The sequence below is a fragment of the Engystomops pustulosus genome, chromosome 1 (assembly GCF_040894005.1).
Source record: "Engystomops pustulosus chromosome 1, aEngPut4.maternal, whole genome shotgun sequence".
Lineage (NCBI taxonomy): Eukaryota > Metazoa > Chordata > Amphibia > Anura > Leptodactylidae > Engystomops > Engystomops pustulosus.
The window spans coordinates 140,085,072-140,110,655 of NC_092411.1; positions in this window are offsets into that span (position 1 = coordinate 140,085,072).

The following is a 25,584-nucleotide window of genomic DNA, read 5'->3' on the forward strand; positions in this document are numbered from 1 at the left end:
GTGTTCCCGACGCATCTCTAGTGCCACAAACAGTGGAACTTTCATCAGGGGAATTATATATACCGATATATGTATGTCAATGCTGCAGTAAAACTGACAGTGGTCAGTATTGTGGATTAACAGTGGCATAGTCCACTCCTGTAGCAGCCGATAAGTCCTAAACTGTCCTGCCCCCATATCCAATTGCCCATTGGTCAATATACCCCTATCGTCCAATCATGTCGCAACAATCTCATCTACCCACCTATAATAGGTCTATACCAATAGCCATGATGGTATAAAGAGGGCGGTTACTTTTATTAGAAGGCAAAAGTTTACTCACTGGTGAGACGCCGGCGCTCCATTTCCGGTCGGATTATCATTCCAACATGTCACTTCTGGTATTGCGGGGGGGCCATGTCATTAGTTTACACTCACTATGGAGACGCGAGGGTGGAGTCAAGGCGTGGTTCAGCCAAATACGTCTCCATTCCAGCCTATCTCCACATCCATTAGACTACGATAAAGAACAGAGTAAAGGGACAGACCCTAATCATTCTGTAGTATTAGTTACAAAGATAAGTCCCTCAACAAAAAGGATACCCATCAGGTACTTTATGTCCGGAATACCTGTCATCCACCTGTCAGCGCTCTCCAGTATTCACTCCGGGGCATAAATTACTCAATGGCCAGTGGGACCTAAATAAGGTTATTTAGTGGGACCTAGATAAGAAAAGAAGGACACAGGAATAAAATTGTTTTTTGGTTGGTCAGAGGTAAGACATATTCAGACATGGGACTATTTACATCAATCTGATATGCCTTCCATCCTAGATGTTTTATGGACAGAACAGTATAATAAAAAAGGTCATATCCTCTATATGGGAAAACATAATCCCAAGACAACCACATCAGTCATAAATATAATTATCAGTACATATCTCCCTATTTTTAGTATGAAATTTAGTGTTCCCTATCAGGTATAACATGCAAGTGCTACCACAGTCAGAAGAACGATGTACAGGATAGATTATCATTCAGACCATTAGGGCATTCTGTATTGCACCTAAAAATTTTTTCATTTCTCTCTGTAGGATCAGGCGATGCCAGTCGCCACCCCTTGGGTTCGGAGTCACCACATCAATGCCCATAAATTTAATGCTATTGATGTTACCTGCGTGGCATTGATTGATGTAGTGCAACTGGATTGTCACGATTGTGGGTAATGTCTCCCAGATGGGCACTAACCTGTCGTCTCAATTCCAGTTTGGTCTTCCCTATATATAGACACCACATGTTTGACAGTTGATGAACTAACGTATGGAATAGGTTCTCCGTGTGACATTGGATGTAAAGCTCTTGCATGTCTGTATTACGGGGCATGCCACACAGCCGCTGCTTCTGTAGCTGCCACTTACATTTGAGGTCAACCATGTGTCCTGTACAGGTTCTACAAAGTCACTTTGTAAAAGACGATCCCGCAGGGAGCGTCCCCTCCTGTATGTCACATGTGGGGTTGGGCCTATTACATCCTGTAGGTCTGGGTCCATACCCAAAATTGGCAATGTTTTCCAATTATCCGTATAATGAACCCAGCGTCACCACTGTAAGTGGTTACCATTCTGATCGGTTCCTTAGTGGGAGAACTGTCACTTCCTGGGTTGAGTAGGGAGGATTGGTCACTGCTTAGTGCGGTCTTGTAGGCCAATCTAAGAATCCTATCTGGGAATCCTTTTTCCAAGAATCTACACCTAAGATCCGCTGCCTGTTTCTTAAACTCCACTTCCGAAGAGCAGTTTCGTCTAAGTTATTGGCCCTTCGGAATGCCATGTCTCAGTGGGAGAGGGTGGTTACTCTCCCATCTGAGTAGGGCATTGGTAGAAGTTGCCTTCCTATAGACTGTGGTCTCAATCTTCCCATTCCAGTCTTTACTAATCAAGACATCTAAGAATGGTAGTCTATTTTCATGCTGAGCCTAAGAAAGTACAACAGAGAAACAAGAATAGAGGTAGAGGAATGGTGCGTGGTCAGAAACATAATACTCAGACCCCTGCAGGTGAGGTACAGGGTTTTTTAGAGCAACATTACCCTTTGAGGAGCAAAGGAGGTTTGCACCAACCACTACCACCCCCCAACATGGAACATGGAATTAACAATGAGCTGAGCTCTATAAATAATTAATACTATAATAATAAACATAGTTAAATATTTGAGAATTACATTATTATCAAGATATGTGAAAGATATATATTAACTTCTGTAAAGGGAAAGTCAAGATTACAGAGAATGTGATAATGTTGATAAACATGCTTGGCTGCATTCTGCTGTTGTATTTTTTCTAATTAGGATGACACATTTACAAGGGAAAATATGCAGTTCACCTGAGATTCACATTCTTCAATGACAATCAGTACAAATCAGTTAAGGCACCTGCATCAATCATGTTGTATGGACACCACTTTCCACTTTCACATTAACTGGCAATAATTAGAAAGCCTAAGTAAATTGTATAAGTTGAAGGGTCGGCTCCAAGTTTCAGTAGGCCCCTGGGCGACAGAGCCTCAGTCGGCCCCTTTGCAGTAAATTCACATGGCGGCATTAAAGATTCAGAAACTAAAACAGTCTCCTGTTCCCTAATATATTCCCCGGTTTATCATAGCAAACAACCCCATCATGCTTATTTAATATAAAGTCCCCCCATGGGTGTTTTATATAAAGCCCCCTTCACACCCTATTGATTCATTAGATACAACCCCCTCTTCTCTATGGATTCCTTATGAACAGCCTTATGTGGGCCCCGAGCATCTCTGGGCCCCGCCACATGGCCCTGATAAGGTGACACGTTAAATGAAAGGCATTGTCTGAATTACAGTTTTGCAAGATCTCTTCATGTCAAGAAATGAGCAAAACTAACTTATTTTATATCTCTCTATTTGATCCAGCGCTGGCACAATCACTGGCACAATGGGGGGCATTTGTCAGTAGGTAGGCTCCTTGGGACAGTTCTATGACTTAACAAAACAGAATAGAAGTTGTGCTCAGTAACTCTAAACTCTGGAGGAAGATGTGGGTGGTAGATCGCGTCCATGGTATATTAGGGAAAATAGGTGGGCAATATATACATACAGTTTGTTATTAGCAAATCCATTCAGTATATATTTCTTGCAGTGCAAGAAATTGCGATTATTCTGGCGACTGCACCACCTTCAAACCATGTGGTCGTGAAGGAGTGTGAATGAGCACAGCTGCCAGAGGAGTGGGCAGACGTGGGGACTGTGTACTTTTTGAAATTTGTAATGTTGAATTTTTACTCAAAACCACATCAGATCGGACTTGGCGTACTTTTGTACACCAGCTATCACGGCCAGCGAATATATTATGAGGTCTTAATCTCATAATGTATCTGCCGTGGCAGCGGGGGGAGCGTTATCAAACACTGGCGCACGGAGTATGAAAAAATTTCCCCCATAGTCACTATGTGAGACAGCAATAGCAGTGAGAATTGGAAATGTTGGAAGTATTGGACAAAGCACACTTTTTGAAATCAGATATTACCACCTAGTGGTGAAAGAGTCATGTTGCATGAACATACAACATACGGAGAGAACATATAAACTGTAGTGCTAAACACTGAGCCTCCTATGTCTAGTCCTATGTGAATATATCCTAACATGAGTAAAGTGGCAATAGTTAAGCTTATTTCATAAATTGAATATATTCTAAAACACAGAATATAAATGTAAATGAGATAAGCAAAAAAGAATACTGATGAAAATTAGAGAACACATTCAGGTACCTGCTAGTTGATGTTAGGGCTCTTTCACACTGACATTATTTTTCACTTTTGTGGTTCAGTGATTTACATGGATGTCTCACAAAGGCTTTATTTTCTATTGGTTTTCACATTAGCTATTTTTTTCACTGATCTGTTGTCCATGGAAAAAATTTTGAAACCTGTCCTATTTTTATCATGGACGTTTCTCATGGAAGACAATAGAAGTCTATGGGTTCGCAAAAAATACTGATGCTGGGTCTGTTTTTTTCCACTGATAAGGCTGAGAACCAGCTATTATTTTTTCAAAGCAATGTTAAACCTTCAGTTTTGCAGAGACAAAACAGAAGCAAAACAGAGACGCAACAGAGACAAAAGAAAAAAATTGCCAGTTGGCATCTATAAAAAAAAAATAAAGATGTACTTACCTTCCGGCACCCTCCGCGTATCCTGTGCTTCTGTCGCTCCGGTCCACACGCACCATGTAAACAAACATGGCCGCTGGAGCAGTACTGTATTCAGCTTCTGGCTGGACCCAACAACCATCTGTCCTGCATATACAGTGCTGTGAATAGGGATGGGTCGGCGTGGCTGGCCACAACCGGCCAGAAAGGTAGTCCAGCACTGATCCTGCGGCCACGTTTGTTTACATGGCTTGCAGACCGGAACAGCAGCATGGGACAGCAGCACGGGACACCTGGAGGGCTTTGGAAGGTAAGTACATCTGCAGCAACGTCTAAAGTCAGCAGTCGGTCAGCAAGAGGAGTTAAGGACACATCCTTTTTTTGTTCATTTTTCGCTCTCCACCTTCAAAAATCCATAACATTTTCATTTCTCTGTGTACAGAATTGTGTGAAGGCTTATTTTTCTGCATAACAAAATTGTTTAGCCATCTCCTGACGCTAATAACTTTTTCATACTATAGTGTACAGAGCTGTGTGAGCTGTCATTTTTTGCTAAATAAGCTGACATTTTGAGAACTGTGGAACCTTTTGAGCACTACTTATTACATTTTTTACGTGATGTAAAATGGTGTAAAAATAGCGCTTTGGACATTTGAGCGCTATTTTCCAATATGGTTCACCCTGTAAGCCCTCTTTATACAGCTTCTGCACCTCTCCGGCATACATGTACGATGCAGAGTGTGAAGGAGTTAATAGTTCTGCAGAGCAATAGCCAGTTAAAGATCACATGACCCGCCATCTGTGGCCATTTTATGGACAGGAATGTATGGCTGATGAGGTAAAAGGCAGAAGGCCTCACATTACATATCAAGAAAGCAGAATAGAACTATAAATAGATGTATATTGGTAAATTACCTAATATCCTAAATGATAAATTAATGATGGGGGGAGGGATTCATGTAAAGGGGAGCATCCGGGGTGGACATTTCATTAAAGGTGACATCCGGGGTGGAAATTTCATTAAAGGGGGGCATCCGGGTGGACATTTCAAAGGGGGCATCTGCAACAAATATTTCATTAAACAGGGTATCTGCTGTTAACTGGGGCTGGCTGACTGTGGACTCCGGGTGGCTGGCCATAGATGGAGGAGGGGCGACTATGAACTGGGTGGGGCTGACTGTGGACTGGGGGGGGGGCTGACTGTGGACTGGGGGGGGGGCTGACTGTGGACTGGGGGGTCTGACTGAGGACTGGGGGTCTGACTGCGGACTGGGGGGGGGGCTAACTGCGGACTAGGGGGGGCTAACTGCGGACTAAGGGTGGCTGACTGCGGACTGGAGGGAGCCGACTGTGGATTTGGGGAGATATCTTAGATATACTTAGTGGGCATGTGCAGGAGTTATCTATATACTGTGTGGGCATGTGCAGGGGATATCTATATACTGAGTGGGCACATGCATTAGAGTTTGCCCTTTCAAGAGTCTAGCTTGTCATAGCTTAAAAATGTTTTAGTTGAAAAAAAAAAATTGTGTATACAATGTTATGTATGTGGGATGGATGCAAGTGGGGGGAGGCTCACAAAAATCTTCCAGTCAGGTGTCCCAAAATTCCTAGTGGTGGCTCTGATCTTGCCACCCATCCTGCCACCCACACTTACACACACATTACAAAAACATGTAGTGTGCTTAGAAAGATTGGGGTAACAATGTACCGTAGAGAAATATGGTCACACATCCAAAAAGTAACAATGCAAAAACCAAGGAAAGAGATGTGTATGAATGACACAAATAAACTTTATTAGTATGACAATTAAAACATACTTAAAAACCCAAAAAGAAAATTGGGTACATATCACATAGTTTCCCCAGAGGAAATGCCCAGACTGAACCCCTTCACCTGGTAATGTAGCTCTGCACCTTACTCTTTTGTGATTTGTTCGCATTGGACCTTGCCTCTTACTGATTATCTCTGAGGTAGTAGTGTTTTATTATTCTTTGGTCCTGTATATATATTTTTTGTGCATTACTTATATCTACTTACCTTTATTTGGCTTTACATGGTGTTTACATCATTTATATATGTGGTTCCTCTGGGGAAACTATGTGATATGTACCCAATTTTCTTTTTGGGTTTTTAAGTATGTTTTAATTGTCATACTAATAAAGTTTATTTGTGTCATTCATACACATCTCTTTCCTTGGTTTTTGCACATTACAAAAACATGAGGTAAAGTGGCCAACCTCTTTAATACAGGAGATACAATGGGGCACATTTACTTACCCAGTCCTGCGCGATCCCCAATCCGGAGTGTCCGCCGGAATGCACATCTGCCACGATTCAAGAAGATCCTGTGCCCGATATCCTGCATGTGTCGCTTCCCCGCTCAGGACCACTGGAGTTCACTTTTTTCTTCCTGGTACATGTAAGTGCTTGGCTTACGACACAAATTTAAATGTTATATCCTGCGCTTAGTCTGAATCCGTCGAACGTCCGATGGCCCGCCCTCCGATTTCTGTCGCGTGAAAGCTGGCACCGATGCACCAAAATCCGGTTGCGTGTGACACAATCCCTGGTGCGATCCCCGAAAAGTCGGGAAACCTGACGAAAATGCGGCCGCGGTACCTTAGTAAATAAGCCCCAATGTGTGATGATCATACAAGACACAAGACCTACTTGATTGTAACATAGGGATAATATTGTAAAAAGTTCTACTGGTACAAATTACAATACACAGCATTTATGTGTGAGAGTTCTAGGGCAACATGATCAGATAATCATAATCAATAATCAAATAAAATGATGAAAGAAATTGTTCTTATGTTGTCTACACCAACCATCAGAACTGAGGTTAGTTGATGTGATTGAAGAACAGTCATAAGTATGACACTAAAACAACGAGCAGACAATAGCTGTCAGTCAAAGAACAATGTAGGATTTATAGATTAGCTGGTGTATTATTCACAATCATCTGATGCAAGAGGACAAGACTGAATATATCGGATAGTTAGTGCAAAATTGTTACAGAAATTCATTGTCCCATTTTCCCAGACAGAAGTTTCAATCCAAAAAATAGTTCCATGGACGACCACATGTAGATGTATGAAATACATCCTTGTGAAATTATCCTTTGGATATGTTCCGAACATTTTTCTTAACTTCAGAGTTGGGTTGCATAATCATTTTTGATAGGAGATGCTACATTTTTACAGTGCATTTACAAACAGCACTACTGATTTCTCATTCAAAAAAAAAGAATTTCATATAGATTTTAGTACAGAATACACACCAAAATTCTCATGCATATTTTACCAGGGCCATATTTGCCTCTAGGTCCAAGGATGTAATTTGGGTTCCCCTTCCCCTTTCCCTTCCCAAAGTGACAACGCGTGGGGAGCCCTCTATTTTCTTCATACCGACTGAGGACAGCACGAGACTCCGGTTCACATAGCCCTCTGACCCGTTTACTGACCTGTAACGTTTGGGAACCAGATACGTATGTTCTTTTTGACTCGTTACTAAATACATCAGGGATAGCATATTGCTTTACTATATCATTGTGAAACTTGTACTAGATCTTGTGTTGTGTTCACACATGCATATTGTCTGCTTGATAAACATTCTAACAGAGGTGATTCATATACTCATTTTTTGTTGGTGAAGGAAATGGTTTGTTGGACTGCCTTACGTGGCAGTACCAACTGCATGTTTTGATAAGTACTTGGTACATTTTTAAATGTTTTTATCATGTCCATCATCTCTATGCCGGGTGATTTGTGTGTTGACTCCCATTTTTGAATAAAGATTTATTTGTACTGTCGTATGGCACATTTTGGAATGCCGTATGGAACCTTCCCCTAAATGTCAGCATGGAGCTTCAGTGCTGGGTGACATGGATGTAATGCAAGGTAAAGGGTGACATGGATGTGAGGTGCAGGTTGACATGTATGTAATGTGTGGGTGCAGGGTGGCATGCACTGTGGCTCCTTGGGAGGGGGGTAAGCACTGTGGCTCCATGGGGGGGGGGCGAGCACTGTGGTTACTTGGGGGGGGGCAAGCACTGTGGCTCCTTTTGGGTGGGGCAAGCACTGTGGCTACTTGGGGGGCAAGTACTGTGGCTACTTTTGGGGGTGAAGTACTGTGGCTACTTAGGGGGACAGGTACTGTGGCTACTTAGCGGGGGGCAAGTACTATGGCTACTTGGGGTCAGCTCTGGCTACTAGGAGCATCCCCGAGACTTATGGCCACTTCAGCATCATTGGCTTCTTGGGGCTACCTTGTGACTACTTGGGGACGGGACTATATTCACTATAAAAGAATAATTGTGATCTCTAGGAGAACAACAGAACACAATCACGTTCTAAATTCTTCAGTACACTTCCACACAAACGGTATTTGGATGGGAATAGATCGCTATTCAGACAGTTTTAAGCTGCGTTTTCTTGCATCCTGTAGCCAAATAGTGTACAGCTACTATAGAAGAGATTAAGCAGCAGATAGGGTACTATGTTCAAATATATGGAATTTATTTTATTAAAACATACTCACAAAATAGAATAAAATCATGCGCATATTAAATCCGGAAAAGTCGGCACATATGAAAAGTCGCCGGCAGCAGCGAGTGCGCCGGCTTGGGGACAGTAACGCCCCGCGCCAGCCACTCCCGGCCGGCTGCGCCCTTCGCTCGGCCGGCCGCGCCCACCCCCCCTTTGCGCCCTACTGGCGTGAAGGTGTCGGATCGGGGCAAATAATCGCAAGTGTAGCAATAAGCTAGCATTTGTGATTATTTCAGGGCCTCTGCGCCACTAGTGTTGTGCAGAGGTCCTGATAAATATGCCCCCATGTGTGTGAGTTGCTGGATTTACAGTAATTGCTGGTATTACACAGTGTCTCTCCCATCTGTACTGTATCCCCCATCACCCCCTGGTCTTTATGTATACAGAGATACAGCAGTGACGTCACCACCACAGCGCCCCCTGTGCAGCCTGTATATGTGTTACACTGACCACAGCAAGGACCTGCAGCTCCCCCATCACCCCCGGTCAGGGGTGCACCTAGCCTTTCTGCTGCCTGAGGCGAGCTATAAAAAGACGCCCCCCCACTCCATATATGTAATATATAAAGGAGTGTCAGGACCAGACCCAATCATATTGGTTTAATGTGAAAATAAAGCAATGCAAAATAGATAGAGCATCCCACCGTGTACTATAGAATAAACACAGCGAGCTACTACAAAGCACAAATACATACAACAATCCGCCATATAATATAAAATCAATACAGCGTGACGCCATATACCATATAATACATACAGTGTGCCGCCATATACCATATAATATATACAGTGTGCTGCCATATACCATATAATACATACAGCGTGCCACCATATACTATATAATACATACAGTGTGCTGCCATATACCATATAATACATACAGCGTTCCTCCATATACCATATAATACATACAGCGTGCCGCCATATAGTATATAATACATACAGCGTGCTGCCATATACTATATAATACATACAGCGTGGCGCCATATACCATATAATACATACAGCGTGCAGCCATATACCATGTAATACATACAGCGTGCCACCATATACCATATAATACATACAGCGTGCCGCCATTTACCATATAATACATACAGCGTGCCGCCATATAGTATATAATATATACAGCGTGCCCCCATATACCATATAATACATACAGCGTGCCGCCATATAGTATATAATATATACAGCGTGCCACCATATAGTATATAATATATACAGCGTGCCGCCATAAACCATATAATACATACAGATGCAGCCATATACCGTACAATACATACAGCGTGCCCCCATATAGTATATAATATATACAGCGTGCCGCCATATACCATAAAATACATACAGTGTGCCGCCGTATACCATAAAATACATACAGCGTGCCGCCATATGTTATATTTTACATGGTGGCATGCTGAATGTACACACATGCATACTGACTATACATACAGCAAATACATTTATAAACAGTATATACACCAAATATATACACACACACATACATATACCACATACAGAATATACAAATATATATATACATAGATACTTAAATATACATATATACAAAGAAGTTACCTTACCTTGTTTCTTCTTGTCCTCCAGTGGGGGGTAGGCTTTGCCAGGCAGGTGGGAATCAGTCCCGGGGGAAAGGGGGGAAACGGAGCCAGGGGGGGGGGGAGGACCGGAGCCGGGGGGAGGGATCGGAGCCGGGGGAGGGGATCCGAGCAGGGGGTGGGGAACCGGTGTGGACTTTGGACCGGGCGGGTGGATGTGCCGGCCGGCGGGCCGCGAGGGGAAGTGCTGGGAGGCCGGTGGAAGTGATGAGCGGGCCGCGAGGGGAAGTGCCGGCTGGCGGGACGGTGGATGTGAAGGGCGGGCCGCTAGGGGAAGTGCCGCCGGGTGGATGTGATGGGCCAGCCAGCGGGCATGTTGATGTGATGGGCGGGCTGCGAGGGGAAATGCCGGTGAGCGGGTGGATGTGATGGGTGGGATGCGGGGCGAAATGTGCCGCACGGTTGGCTGTGATTGGGGCGGGCCGCGGGGGAGTGTGCCGGCAAGCTGGAGGATGTGATTGGCTGGCTATGGGCGAGTCTTCCGGCCAGCGGGCAGGTTGATGTGTAGGGCAGGTCCATGTGCCGGCCGACGGGGGACGTGGTGGCCGGAGCACATGCCGGCAGGTGGGAGCCCGACGCCGCCCCCTCGTCTAGCAGGAGGAGCGCCGCCTGAGGCGAGAATCTCAACTCGCCTCATGGCAGGTGCGCCCCTGCCCCCGGTCTGTATGTATACAGAGATACAGCAGGGATGTTGCCACCACGGCGCCCCCTGTGCAGCCTGTGTAAGTGTTACACTGACCACAGCCAGGACCTGCAGCACCCCCATCACACCCAGTCTATGTGTATACAGAGATATAGCAGTGATGTCACCACCACAGCGCCTCCTGTGCAGCCTGTGTATGAGTTACATTGACCACAGCCAGGACCTGTATACATGCAGACCGCTGGTAATGGGGGGCACAGCACTGGACCAGAGTGCCAGAGGGGGGTAGGAATCTCCTCCGTACTGCGCTGGAATTGTTTTGTCTTTTAATATGACTTATGGCAACCAATAAAAGCTCAGATCTTGTTTCATAAACTGCTGTGGGAAAATGAAAGCTGAGCTCTGATTGGTTGCCTTGAGCAACTAGAACAGTTCTGCTCTCAGATAAATCTACCCCATCTGGTTAAAGCTACATTCACACAACCGTATGGGAGACGTATATACGGCTGATGTATATATGCTGTATATACGTCCCCCATAGACGGCAATGGACGCACATCCCCGTACAGGAGCAGTATGTTACTGTTCCATACTTGGGGAAAAGATAGGACATGTCCCATCTTTCCCTGTAATACGTAGCCGTGCGCCATATATCACTATAGAGAGGGGCGGGGGCAAACAGCGCTCACCCCCTCCTCCTCTCCTGGGCGCCACCTTGTGCCCGCCGTGCTACAGTATGGCGGGCACATCGTCGTGTGTATGTAGCCTAAAACTGTACAACGTTATCTGTGTGTTTTACACTTCCATTAGTAGTCTGGTATTCTTTCTAGCAAAAAGATAGGGTGGGCCGCAAAAATTATTTCCTCTGGTGGGCCCAAGGTACTCCAGTCCGACCCTGCTCTTTACCCTTATGGGTTTAGCAGGACAATCGCAAAGTTTTCAGTCTGTCCTGTCATCTCTGGCTTCATTTCCCATTGATGCACTCCAAAATGCATCATCTTTATTTCGCTAAGTGTTCACAGCAATGTTTTACTTTTGTGTATATAATATAAATAAAAATGTATCATTTAAATGATTATAGACCGATGCTCTAACGACACTTATCATGAAAGTTTTAGAATTTTTCGTACTAAATAGACTTAGTGTAATTGTGTCTTCATTTCAAGTCTCCCTTCAATTTGCTTATTGGTCCTATTTAGGGACCGATGATGCACTGGTATATTAACTAGAAAGGGTGTACTCCCACTTGGATTCATTGGGCAATGCTGTATGATTAACATTCTTCGATTTCAGCAGTGCCTTTAAGTATATCATTCCGTAGTTACTAGTAGATAAACTAGGAGGATTATCAGTGGATCAAAAAAGGATTGATTAGATCCTAAATTATTTAATAGATCACCAAGGGTGAGAATTGGTAGTAATTGGTCAAGTGAAGTTTTGTCCAGCGCTGGAGTTCTGCAAGGGACGGTACTTTTACTTTTTCTGTTTACAGTGTACACAGCAAATTTTAGAAGGGAAAATATTTTCTTTTACAAAAATATTCAGATGATACTATCCTGGTGGGCTTGATAAAAGCTGTAGTGGGTACAAAGTATAGGAACTCACTGGGCAACTTTTTTCAATGGTGCTCGACAAAGATGGTAATTGATTTTACTAGGAATTAGATGTGTTTTACAAGGAATGTGTGATGAAACCAATCACACATCAAAAGTGGGTTGACGAACCCTTCCCACCCACTCCAGTCATTTATTGGAAGAACATTTTTATTGTAATTTACATGTATTTTTGTATGTATTTGTATTTTACTGGATGTGACATACTCTTTTTCCCAATGGGGACAGTAATTTATTATTATTATTTTTATTATTATATTACAAACTATCCAGGGTTAACCTTATTTCAGTAAATATAAGGTTTTACCTTTCCTAATACAGGGTTAGACCCAATTTACATAACAGCATTATTTATACTCTTGTAATGAGGTAATACTCATGTAGTGTTGAATAAATTGCAGCTATGAGCACAGCGAATATGTAGTTATTTATTATATCTAGGATAATAGGCAGCTGCTGAATTAAGGATAACTGTTGAGGGAAAATGTGAAAATGTTTGCAGACTTGTGCTAAACATATAAAAATTACTTGCTCAACAGCAACCGGTTTTCAAATGCCCAGGAACAATATGGACTGGAAGATTATTTAGATGCTGACATTTCTTTGCCAGCTATAATAAAATATAATAGACAATATGAAAAAAAGCAATGGGTTCATAAATAAATACTTAATACTTATAAATACATAGTTTAAAAACATTTTAGCACCCTTGTAACATTGTTAAATGATTACAAAGTTGGCATGCATATAGCGAGGAAATGATAGAGGCAAAGATTATAACTATCCATAAAACAGACAAAGATCCCACATTAATGGGAAACTATTTTCCGATTTCTCCACTTGATGCCAAGAAAACAAACCAGGGATGCCACATGACATGTCCTGAATCTAGTGCAGATTGCCAACCTCCACTGAGTCCAATGAATGTATTGTCTGCAGTCTAACTTTCTTGGATGTGTGAGGCAGACATAAGAGTGGCTTGTGTAGATTACTAGACTTCCAACATAAAGGGAAGTTACCATACATGACTAAATGGGAACGAGAAGTTGGAAAATCCCTCCCCTAAGCAGATTGGCTTGGTGCAATGCATAGTGGGCATCAAAACCTAGTTTGCAAAGGTATTTAAACTCATTTTTGTGCTCATAATTATGTTGTCAAGGCTGTAATCAACCAGCAGATCTACTCAACATATGGTGTGACTGCCCGAGACTAACTCATTTTGTAAAGATTTTTTAGAATTTTTTTCTCTGCCTCTCTCTTCCCTCACTCCATACCTAATTACAGTATACATTGTATTTCTCGGATATCTATATTAGGTCATATTGTTATGCATATGCTTTTGTTGTGTTATACATTTGTTTCAGTTTGTGATTGGATATTCTTATTTCAATAATAAAAAAGAGTAAATAAAATTGTGGCTTTTAGATTTTTAGATAAGGAAATTCTGGTCTTTTTTGTTTCAATATGGTTTATATTTGGTTTATTTTATGATGAATTACAATAGTAATACATTTGGATGATTAAAATCACTAAATAAACATTTATTAACCCCATAGCGCAATAAGACGTACCTGTATGTTTTATTGAGCATGGGGGAGTATGAAGAGGGCTCACGGGCGGAGCCCTCTTCAGACTCACCAGGTGCTTGCTTCACAATGAAGCAAACACCTGTCGCTAACACCCGCGATCGATGCTTGCACCGATCGCGGGTGTTAACCCTTTTGGCATGGGCGCCGCCATCTTGGCTCCGATTGTTGCTCCACGTGACATCATATTGTAATAGATGGTGTGCAAAATCCCCATATACTGCCATATGGTAGGATCAATTAGATAACCTAGGGTTAAAGTACCCTAGGGAGTCTGAAAAATAGTAAAAAATAAAAAAAGTAAAAAATCAAAAATTACATAAAAAAACCCTAAAAATCCAAATCAGCCCTCTTTCACTAGAAGTCATATAAATAAAAATAAACAGTAAAATTCATAAACACACTAGGTATTGCCGCGTCTGAAAATGCCCGATCTATCAAAATATAATAAAGTTTTTTCACTGTGTTTAACCCCGTTACGGAAACTTGCAAAAGGCATTTTTGGGCCATTTTGAAAAATATAAAAAATTCAATAAAAGTGATCAAAAGGTCGTACAATCCTAAAAATAAAAGCATTGAAAACATCATCAAAATTAGCAAAAAATGACACCACCCACAGCTCTGTACACCAAAGTACAGAAAAAGTTATTAGTGCAAGATGACAGCAAAATGAAGAATTTTTTTTTGTACTGGAGGTTTTAATTTTTGTAAATGTATGAAAACATTATAAAACCTATACAAATTTGTTATCCACGTGATCGTATTGACCCAATGAATGAAGTAGACCTGTCATTTAGGGCGCACAGTGAAAGACGTAAAATCCAAGCCCACAAGAATTTTTTTCCCGCTTCCCTGTAGACGGCATGGAATATTAAATACCATCACTATGAAGTACAATTTGTTACGCAGAAAACAAGCCGTCACACAGCTCTCTACAAAGTTATAGATTTTTAAAGGTGGGGAGTGAATAATAAAGACTCAAAAACGAAAAAGGGCCTGGTCCTTAAGGGGTTAAAATTGTCAATAGGTTATATGTTAATGATATTTTGCACAGAAAATATGTTTTTTTCTATCCTATTTAAAGCTTGCTTTACTTGTCTGTGATCCATTATCTTTCCGAAGGTGCGGGCAATGTTAAACATTGACACACCTCAGAAGTATATGTGTTTATGACATTTAACTCTCATTGCTATAGTACTTGAAATGGTGTTCCTGTAGCATGCTGTGAGAAGGTGCTTTTCTTTTCTGATATCTCCTATAGAAGCCATAAATAATATCATCCTGTCAGGTTTCTGTTGACTTTTAGCTGATTGCAGAACTAGCAACAATCTTTTGCATATAATCAAGTTAGGGCTGTTTTTGGTATTAAGCCACTTAACTTACTGACTCTGGAAAAGCAGGAATCCCAAGTTTTTTTCTGTGTAATTTTGTGAAACCCTGCTGGCCACTTCTGTGCCATAAGACTGGATTGACTAAAGGGAAAAAAAAAACAATCTAAAGGCTAATTCCAAGGACATTACCCAAGCTGTCTGTATTCACCTTTTAACCCACATTCAGGAATCTGAACTTTACTATGGCAGGAACCCTAGTCTTCTACCACTCTGGAAAAGTACAGATACCTTAACGTTAGGCCGGGTGGCAGTGCAGGGTAGATATGGACGAGAGCAGGAAAACACAAATTTAGATCACAATAGAAGCACACACATTGCACTGGATTAGCAAGCTAAAAATCTTGATGCTTAGGCACTTCCCGTTGATTGGACGTACACATGGGTTGACTGGCTCTTAAAATCTAAGACATTGAAGTGCAGATGGGAAGAGAAAGGAATTTTCAGCACTTTAATTATTAGAAAAATATAAAAAAAACTTTATTTAGACATGATAAAAACTAGACATCTATAGAAAAAGATCTACGCTGCTTGAGATTTCTGTGGATGTGCATCTCTAGTTTTTATCATGTCTAAAAAAAGTGAAGTTTTATATTTTTCGAACAATTGAAGTGCTGGAAACTCCTTTTTCTTTCCATCTGCAAACCGAAGCCAACACGGATCCTCCCCTCTCTGTGCACTCCATATAGATCAAAGTAGTTTTCACGAATGGCAATGTTTGTCTGTTTATCAGGCTTGGATGGTGGAATTTTAAACAAGCCAACTTTTCCAAAAGTAATGCTTAAATGCACTTTTGTTCCCAAGTTAAATGTTGACATAATCATATACCGTCGGTACAGAGGCTTCTAGGAAATAATAACTGTTTAATGTATTCATTCTGATCCTCATTGCAGGCTCATGGCATCCTTTGTTTTTTAAGGTATTGTAGTTACAATTAATTTATCATGGCCAAGTTGACAGAATGTTTTGCAAGGGGTGTATAACTGTCATCCCATAATATGTAAACAGAATGAAAAAACAACAAGAGAGGACGGCGCCTCGTGTAATACTGTTGGGATCAATGGTTGGTGAGAGAAGAGAGTACTGCTCACCTGAAAGCACCTTGTTACAGTGCAGTTTGTAGCCCACCCTGGGGAAGGGTTCCGGATCGTATGGCTAATTGAAGCCAATAGCAGGAGTAGATGGATGGTTTGTTCTAAGCAGCTCCCACAGCTCCAAAATACCCGGACCTCGAATAGAGGCCGGTGTAGACAGTGGAGTAAAAAACTGAAAAAACAGGAGAAAGAAGCTATCGTGGGGCGCTAATAGGCCAAATCGTATCTACAATAGTGATAAATAGCTGGAAATAATCTGTGCTATTTATCACTATTGTAGATACGATTTGGCCTATTAGCGCCCCACGATAGCTTCTTTCTCCTGTTTTTTCCGTTTTTTACTCCACCATCCCATAATATGGTCATCATATGGTCCAATAAAGTATGGGTAGAAGTTACAAGTTCATGATCTTATAAAATTCTATACAGTAGTGCAATAAAATAAACTGAATACAGCAGAATCCAGTAAAACTTAGAAATAATAACTAATAACACCTACTCATTATATCTCCTGGCATTATTACATCTTTAATGGGTTTAGCGATTGTTATTTCTTGTGAAGGGTTCACAATATGCTAGGATTCTGGCAAGCCTATACAGTATGGCACTGCTGCCAACATATTGGAGAAAACAGCTCAAATTACAAGAATAAGGAGTAAAATCCACTACCATTCAGCTGGCCTGCTGTGTTTTGTGCAATGCACATTATTTTACAGTTGATTGAATTTACCTGAAACATTTGCATATCCCTAATAAGCAAATGTTTTAAATGGCAGCTGTAATGGCATGTACACAATAAAGTCATGCCATATGTGAGGAAACATGCGCTCATCACCCCTAGTGACAGGCCTCCGTCGTGCCAGGACAGTCTTGAGGCTTGAAGAGAGCTCACAAGTAGAAAAATGTAAATCCAGCATGTCACCAGTCGTCTTCAATATTTATTTATTTCACATATAAAAAGTTTAGCATTGGAGGTGGTTAAAGTCACTATCTACGTGTTTTATATTGTGTACATAGTTTATGTTGGCAGACAACCTGACAGCTACCTGAATATGAAAGTCCCATTACACTTTCACTAAGCTCTGAAAGTGGAAAAGTGAGCAAGTTCTGATCTGCAGTTATGTGGCAGGTACTAGGTGTGGCGTGAAGAAATGCTTTAGCCTGGTGTACCGTGTAACATTGGATCGTATGACTAAAGGGCACCTGCTAGAGATTGATTTACCATGAATGCCATGAGAGGGGAAAGGCTGTATATCAAAGAACACATGAATAACTAGGGGACTTATATAAGTTTTACACTGCAATATTCTGGTGTTTTTGCTTCAGTATTTGGAAGCCAAAATCAGAAATGAAACTTAAACACAAAAAATGTTGTCCTTTGATACAACCATCGCTGCTGGAGTGATGGCATAAAGAACAAATAGTTTTAGCATATGAAATTGATAGGCGTTACTGCATGCTCTACAGCTGTCCTGTGGATAATGATTGTTGAATCCAGGTGGTCCAGCACTTCAATAGAGTAGGGCTTAATTACTCATTCAATGGTCACGGATTGCACTTTCTTCGGACTGTTTGCCGTTTTCGGGGATTGCACGGCTTGGACAGGTATTTAACAGGTGTCTGCTTATGGAATTGTGTCACGTGATAGTTTTTTGGCGCATCTGCGCTGGCTTCAATGCAACACAGAATGGGGGCATGCCATCGGTTCCATGATGTGCATTGTCCGACCGAAATTCACTGTGCCGCGATTCACTAACATCGTGCGCCCGATATCCTGCATGTGTCGCTTCCCTGATCAGGTCCGCCGGAGTTCACCTCCTTCCTGGTGCATGTAAGTGCATTGGACGTGACACAATTTAAATGTTGAATCCCACGCTCAGTCCGAATCAGTAGGATCGTCTGAAGGCCCGCCCCTCCGATTTCTGTCGCATGGAAGCCAGCGCCGCTGCGCCAAATTCCAATCGCGTGTGACACGATCCCCTTCTAAATACCTGTCCCAGTGGCGCAAATCCTGAAAACGTCGGGAAGTCTGACGGAAATGTGAACTGCGGACCATTAGTAAATAAGCCCAACTGTATTCATTATCAGTTTGTTTTAGAAATGTGGTCTTAGGTAAAGAATAAGGAGTACACAGAGCAAAAAGTAAGATCTTACCAAATAATCTGCGGGAAGTAACATAAATGAAATATAAAAAGCAGAATAAATTGCAATGTATCCCACCATTTTAATACTGTCACAAAAAGCCTTCCTAATGATACATAACCCCCATCGTGTCCATGTATTAAATTATTTTGGATTGGCATAATGCCTGGTCGCCTGTGCTCACTTTAACATCAAGAATACGGATTTTTAATCAAAATCCATCATGATACAACCAGGAACACTTGTTCGTAGATCCAGGCACTCTGAATATGGTAATCTTCTTATATTTGTTATCAAAGACCTCCTTTCTTCTAAAATCAACTTTTAAAATTATGCTAATGAGCCAAATGGCATTTCAGTATTACTAGAGCCACTCTGTGTTACAGCTTCACAGACTATTATATTGTTTCCTGTCCTCCTGCTCCCTCAGCACACAGTGATAAGGGGAAGTGCTCATGCAGTGTAACAGCCTGTGAAAATACAGCACAGGGTTTCTCAGGTAACACCCCCTATAGCACTTCTGACTAATTAGTATATTTTAAAAGTTGATTTTAGAAGGAAGGAGGCCATGGATTACAAATATTACTGCATTCACAGTACCAGAATAATCTCATGTACATGTAGTAAGTACATTTTCTATTGCAATTCCAATCTGTACTTCCTATACAATCTATTGAATGTTTAACTGACCTATAACATGTTTGCAGATTTTAAGGAGGGCAATCCTGATAATGTGGATGTACCCTTATGCTATCATTCTATTTGTCAAGACTACCTCCCCTGTTGTGTTCTTACAAAATTTTACTGCTATAAATAAATGATGAGTTCTGGTCTTTGTATTGTTCTAGAAATAAATAATTCATGTTCCTTTTCTATGTAATAGTAACATTGATGTAGACAACAGAGCTGTGCAATGTGTTCAATGGTCTTGTACAGCTATAGACTCTATAGAAATACAGAATCTACAGTCTTTTCCCTCTGCTTGTGGATTTCACCCTTGAATAACAGGTAAACCGGTCTAACTGCATTAATAAAAGTGTCTTGAAGTATTGAACTTTGTAATGTTTTCTATAATCGTTAGTTATTAGAACTTGCTCAGCCCCTAAAGTTTCAAAAGGATATGTAAAAATGATAAATGAAATACTACCATCAAGTCAAATTATATAAAATGATGTTTATATTTTTTATTTTATGGTAAATCTTTTTATTAAAGATACTGCAAAGTATCACAGCAACAATACATCATGTGGCAGATTGAGAGGATATGAGTCTGAAAATATCAAAACACTGCAAAATTGCAGAGCACTCAAAAATGTTATAAGAAAATTCTAAAACAGCAATACCGTATGCTGATAGAAACCAGGAAGAAACACTCAGTAAAAAGGGAAAGAACAACGGGGAGACACATAAGGGGGAAGGGTAGAGGTAGAGACAGGGACAACGAGTCCATTTCGGAAATATATATATATTTTTATTTTAAATAACCTAACAGATACATGATCAATCAAAAACATTATGATGATTAAATTTTTCTTGAAATTGGTATTGCACAGGGTAGACTCACTGCTAAATTCCTTAAAAGTTTCTGCTATCTTAGATATTATTTTACAGTGGCAATGGTTTCACTTTGCAAAGGTTAAAAATCTTGTGCGACAGCCAAGTATAAATTGATATGCTACAGGTCACTTCATGCTACTTGAATTAGTTACAGAATGGGGTAAGATTGTATAAAATCTCACCCAAGATGCTGCTACTGGATTATGCAGCAGGATACCAGTAGCATTTCCATTAGTGGCTATATCAGTGTATGCCTGAGCCTAATAACCCTTAACAGCTCTGACAACATAAATGCACAAAGTCTTGTAAATTGAAAAAAATATGTTTAATAAATAGGACAATATCATACAGTCAGAAACAATAATAATTTTTATTCTGTTCTTAAAATGTGTACAAATTCTCACTGTGGTTACTAGCTGCTGGCAAGAGAATACAACATGACTAAGCTTTCTGTTGTGCTTAGAGTCACTAAACCCTTATGACTAGATGATCATATACAAAATTGTGTAACAATAACAAATGAATATGTAAACATGTAGAAGGAGGCTTTTACTTATAAATGTTGGTTACACGTAACAATACTGCTGACCCCAGACATGAGGCAGTGAATCTTGAGCTGATTTCACTATAGGTGGAGGGACAATGTTGACTGAATTATTGCCAATATTATTCATATCAGAGGGAATATCAGTTTTATAAGGTGGCTTTTATTTCTTGTAATAATTTTGTTTAATTTTGGGGCAATAAATATACAAACATAGTGAACTTGTACAAATGGAGTATTTGTTTAACACATCCTTTAATAATTGACTAGGGTGCCATCTGTTTAATTTTCAAAAAATTTGCGCATTGTTGCCCTTTTTTGGGCTCCTTCGCCCACTACAGGGCCCCTCCCAAAACTCACAACAGTCATTATACACATGTAAATAAGACCTAACATACCCTACAAGTATCAGTTATTGAGATACATTAGCATTTTATTTACCTTCTTCAGAACATTTGTTTTCATCCAAAAATAAAAATTCAGAGACAAAAAGAGACAAAAAATTAGGTATTCATTTGTCCAAGTTTCTCCCTTGGAAACAGACATGATTCCTTAGGAAGTGCAAGTCTCAGAAACCTTTTCTAGCTTCAGCTTTCGTCATAAATTTACCCTTTGAATTTAGATGTTCTGTTGTTGTCGTCTGACTGGACAATTGTAATTTTTCTGATTGATCAATCCAAGTGTTTGGAAGTCGATTTTGCAGAGGTATTTCTGTTTTCTCATGACTGATCTTATGAAGCTTCTCACATGATTCATGTTTTTTCTCAGTCTTGGAAATAGCTGTTGGCAAATTACATGTAGATAATTGAGCCCTGGGGTTGTGTATCCAAGATTCTTCTCCTGAGATGACATTCCAATGTCTATCGGGTGTCTGGCTGTCCTTTTCACCAGTGTGTACTTTCCTTTTTTCCAAAGCTGGCTTGCATTCTTTAGTATAATTTTTTGTGAATTCATTTCTTTCCTTCCCTTCATAACTTTGTTTTATTTGCTCAGCCATGTGTTGATGATGCTTGGACTGAGCTGCGGAACTTGGTGGGTCTTCCATTGGGTATGACATCACAGGCATATTGTTTCTATTACACATCTGTGTATGTATATTTCCTTCTTTACTTTGGACATTAATTGGGTGGATCATAATCTGTTTTTTTTCAGCATTGGAATATGAGGTTCCCAAAGAATCCATCACCATAGGTTTGCGTTGGCGAGGAATATCAGATACAGATTTTCCAATACTTTGAATAATAGGTGAATCTGCCATCAACTTCTTTTTCACATCTTTTATATTGCAGTTAGATGATGTTTCAGGGTTAATTTGTTCTGTCAATCCTTGTTTTAATTTCAGTTTTTCTTGTAACTTCATTTCTGTGTGTTGCATGGTAGTAAGAGATGAGGAGAAGACATCAAAGTCCAAAGCCCCCTCAGCATCACCTCCTTGCCATAATACAGTTTTGTCCGGAACTGTAGAGACAGATGAAGAAACAGAGGAATAAACTTCGGATACTGACCACAAAGGAACTATATTATCTGACTGACTTTCAGTCTTTTCTATGTATCCTGCTTCGATTGTTGCAGGTGAAATAACATTTGCAGATGGTTTTAAAAGAGATATATCCTCATTGGATGATTGGGACCACTTTTCTCCAAAGTCATTTTCATCAGCATAGTATCTGTTTTTCACCCATATGCTGCCAGCGCAGAGAAAGAGAACAGCTGAAAACCATAAAACACAGCCTCCTCCTAGTATTCCAAGTCCAACTGTGCCAAAAGGATTCAGGTATCCGATCGTGATCATTACAATTGATGCAACGAATGACAAGGTTGACACGATGACGATGATGGCCATAAATACATGCTTAATTTGTATCTTGTCTCCTGCTGATGCCATGGCTACAGTATGCTAGTGTCCTCTTACTGAGAAAAGGCTGTTACACATGAATTTATCCTCAAACCCAGTTAGACGTTTGACTCACCGTAGTTTCCCTGCTGTCTCCTCCTACAATATGTAAAACAGTCTAAACAAATATCAGGAAGGTCAGTTCATGTAGAACAAGAAAAACAACTTGGCACACTGTCTGCATATCTATGACAAATGCATTCTTCACTTCTCAAGGCGTCTACCTATATCATTGTATATACAGGAAATCTCATTTAAATAAGTATCTGCTATATTAATCTTGAGGCTATCAAAAAATAGAAAGAGATAAACTCTGTAATATTCTGACAGGTCACAATAATTGAGTAATTTGTTGAAAGAAATTTGAAATACTTATTATCATTTACTTGGAAAAATACATTTTCGAATGTGATTTGTAATAAACCTGGAAATAAACATAAAAATAAATATTATGCTATGTATGTGTTCGTGAGGTTCTAATCGAATGGAGATACAAGATATAAAGTTCTTATATTTTAAACACCCTGGTGCATATTAAGCTGTACATTGGTATGACCCTATTGTGGAACATACTAAAATATTCATCACTTGCAAGCCAATGACCCACAGTCACTAATAGTAAGGAAGTTTGCAGTGGGCAATACATTCAGAAAGACTGGATCTCGGTTTTCATGAATGTTGTGCACGCTGCACGTGCAGGACTGTGTGCACCAGAATTTTTTCGCGGGATTGTGTTGCAGGGCGCATAGTACAGGCCTGACACAATACTAGTGCAAAAACTTCATAAATACATGTGCAACTACTTTTCTGTGTAGTCTTCGCCAGAATTCTGGCATAGACTACATAATAAATGTGCCCCATGTCTTTTCCGACAGTCATGATTGGCTGTATAAAATTAGGACTCTTTTCAACCATTGCAATTTGTAATCTGCAGAGGGATATACTTTTAATTAAAGCTCTTAGTTGACAGGTTACCATTGTAATTCAAGGGGTGGATAAAATTCAGACAAGATATACCTAGTCTCACAGGTGCTCCTGCAACCCATGTCCCAAGTCGCAGGCGCACCCATGACCCTCTCTGCTCCCCAGAACCCCTGCTATCAGATAATTGGTGCTGGCCGACTGCCTATTCCTTTATCCACCCCATCCTGTGTCCCCTGCTGGATCTTTGTGCCTTGTTGCCATTGAGAAAGCTTGTTTCCTATGCTCTGTGCTTACATTGCAAATTCCTGTTGTGACCCCGATTCCGTTAGTGACTTTAATCTCGAGATGCCTGTCCTGACCTACCTCTTGTGCTGACTATATCGACCTCCTGCCTGTCCCCGACCACGGTTTTGCCTTACGACTCTGTACTATACCTTGGCCTCCATCGTGGACAAAGTCGCATTTGTGGAGTGACCTGGTGCCACTTAGACTCCACTTCCAGGTGTCGGCTTACGTCATCGTCCATGGTGGTCCAGTGGGTCCACTACCCCTGGTTCCTCATACCTAGAAAGAACTCCTAATATGGCATGATTTCTTCCATACCTCCTCAATCACTCTTCACCTCATATATCTCTGCCATCACTGTCTGTTTCTCTACATTACTGCCTTTTCCTCTTTCCCCCCATATCTCTTCTATCACAGCCTCCTATTCTCCTCTGCATTCCACTTCTGTATCTGCCTACATCCCAACATCACTATAAGCAGTTTGCCTGTGTAGTGTGCAGAGGGCGCCAGATTCAGGATTTGTGGTGCATGTTCTTCATTAATCTGGCACGCTCTGCACTGCTCCAAAAGAGTGCACCATTTTTTTGGTGCACATTTTCTACAAGGCGTGCAACACAAATGTGTTGGACTTTGCATGTTAAATCTGCCACACGGCCCGACTGAGCACAGGAACGCCCCCTTTAGTGCAGAAATTTGTATTGCATCGAGTATAGTGTAGTCGCACCACAAATGTGTCTCAGACACATCTTAAATATACGTGCAAGTACATGTTCAGTTTGCACTGAAAAGAATGTAAAGTCTGACAGAAAACTGGCACATGGCCCTTAGTAAATGTTCTTAACCCCTTCACACCGATGCCCTTTTTCGTTTTTGCGTTTTGAATTTTCACTCCCCACCTTCAAAAATGTATAACTTTTTTATTTATCCATGTACAGAGCTGTGTTATGGCTTATTTTCTGCGTAACAAATTACACTTCAAAAATTTGGGAAGCGGGAAAACCTTTTTTTTTATTTTTACTATTTTTCAGACTCCTTAGGGTACTACAACCCTAGGTTGTCTGATCGATCCTACCATATACTGCGATACTACAGTATGGCAGTATATGGGGATTTTCCACCTCATTCATTTGAAGGGGTTAAAATGAGACAGCCTTGGGTCTTCGGAACTGACAGATCGCTGCTCCCCCATGACGTCACGGGCGGCAACAATCCTTGTCAAGATGGCGACAGCCAACACCGATCATGGCTAGCACCGATCATGGGTGTTACCGGTAAGCCTTTGCTGCAATATGCAGCAAAGTCTTACTGCAAGACTTTGCTGCAAAGACTTACCAGCTATAGAGAGGGCTCAGCCCGTGATCCCTCTCCATACACCGACACCCGGCATGTGACGTTATACTACGTCACATGTCAGTAAGCGGTTAAACCACCCTGACTTTCCTTCACCATCTCGTGCCCCCTCCTTTATCGCCTTCTCTTTCTTCTTGCTGCCATATGTCCTCATCCCTACCGCTTTCATTCTATACAAACTGCCACCTCCAACTGCCCTCTCATAGTTCCTATATAATTACTGATTCTCCCATAACAAATGTGC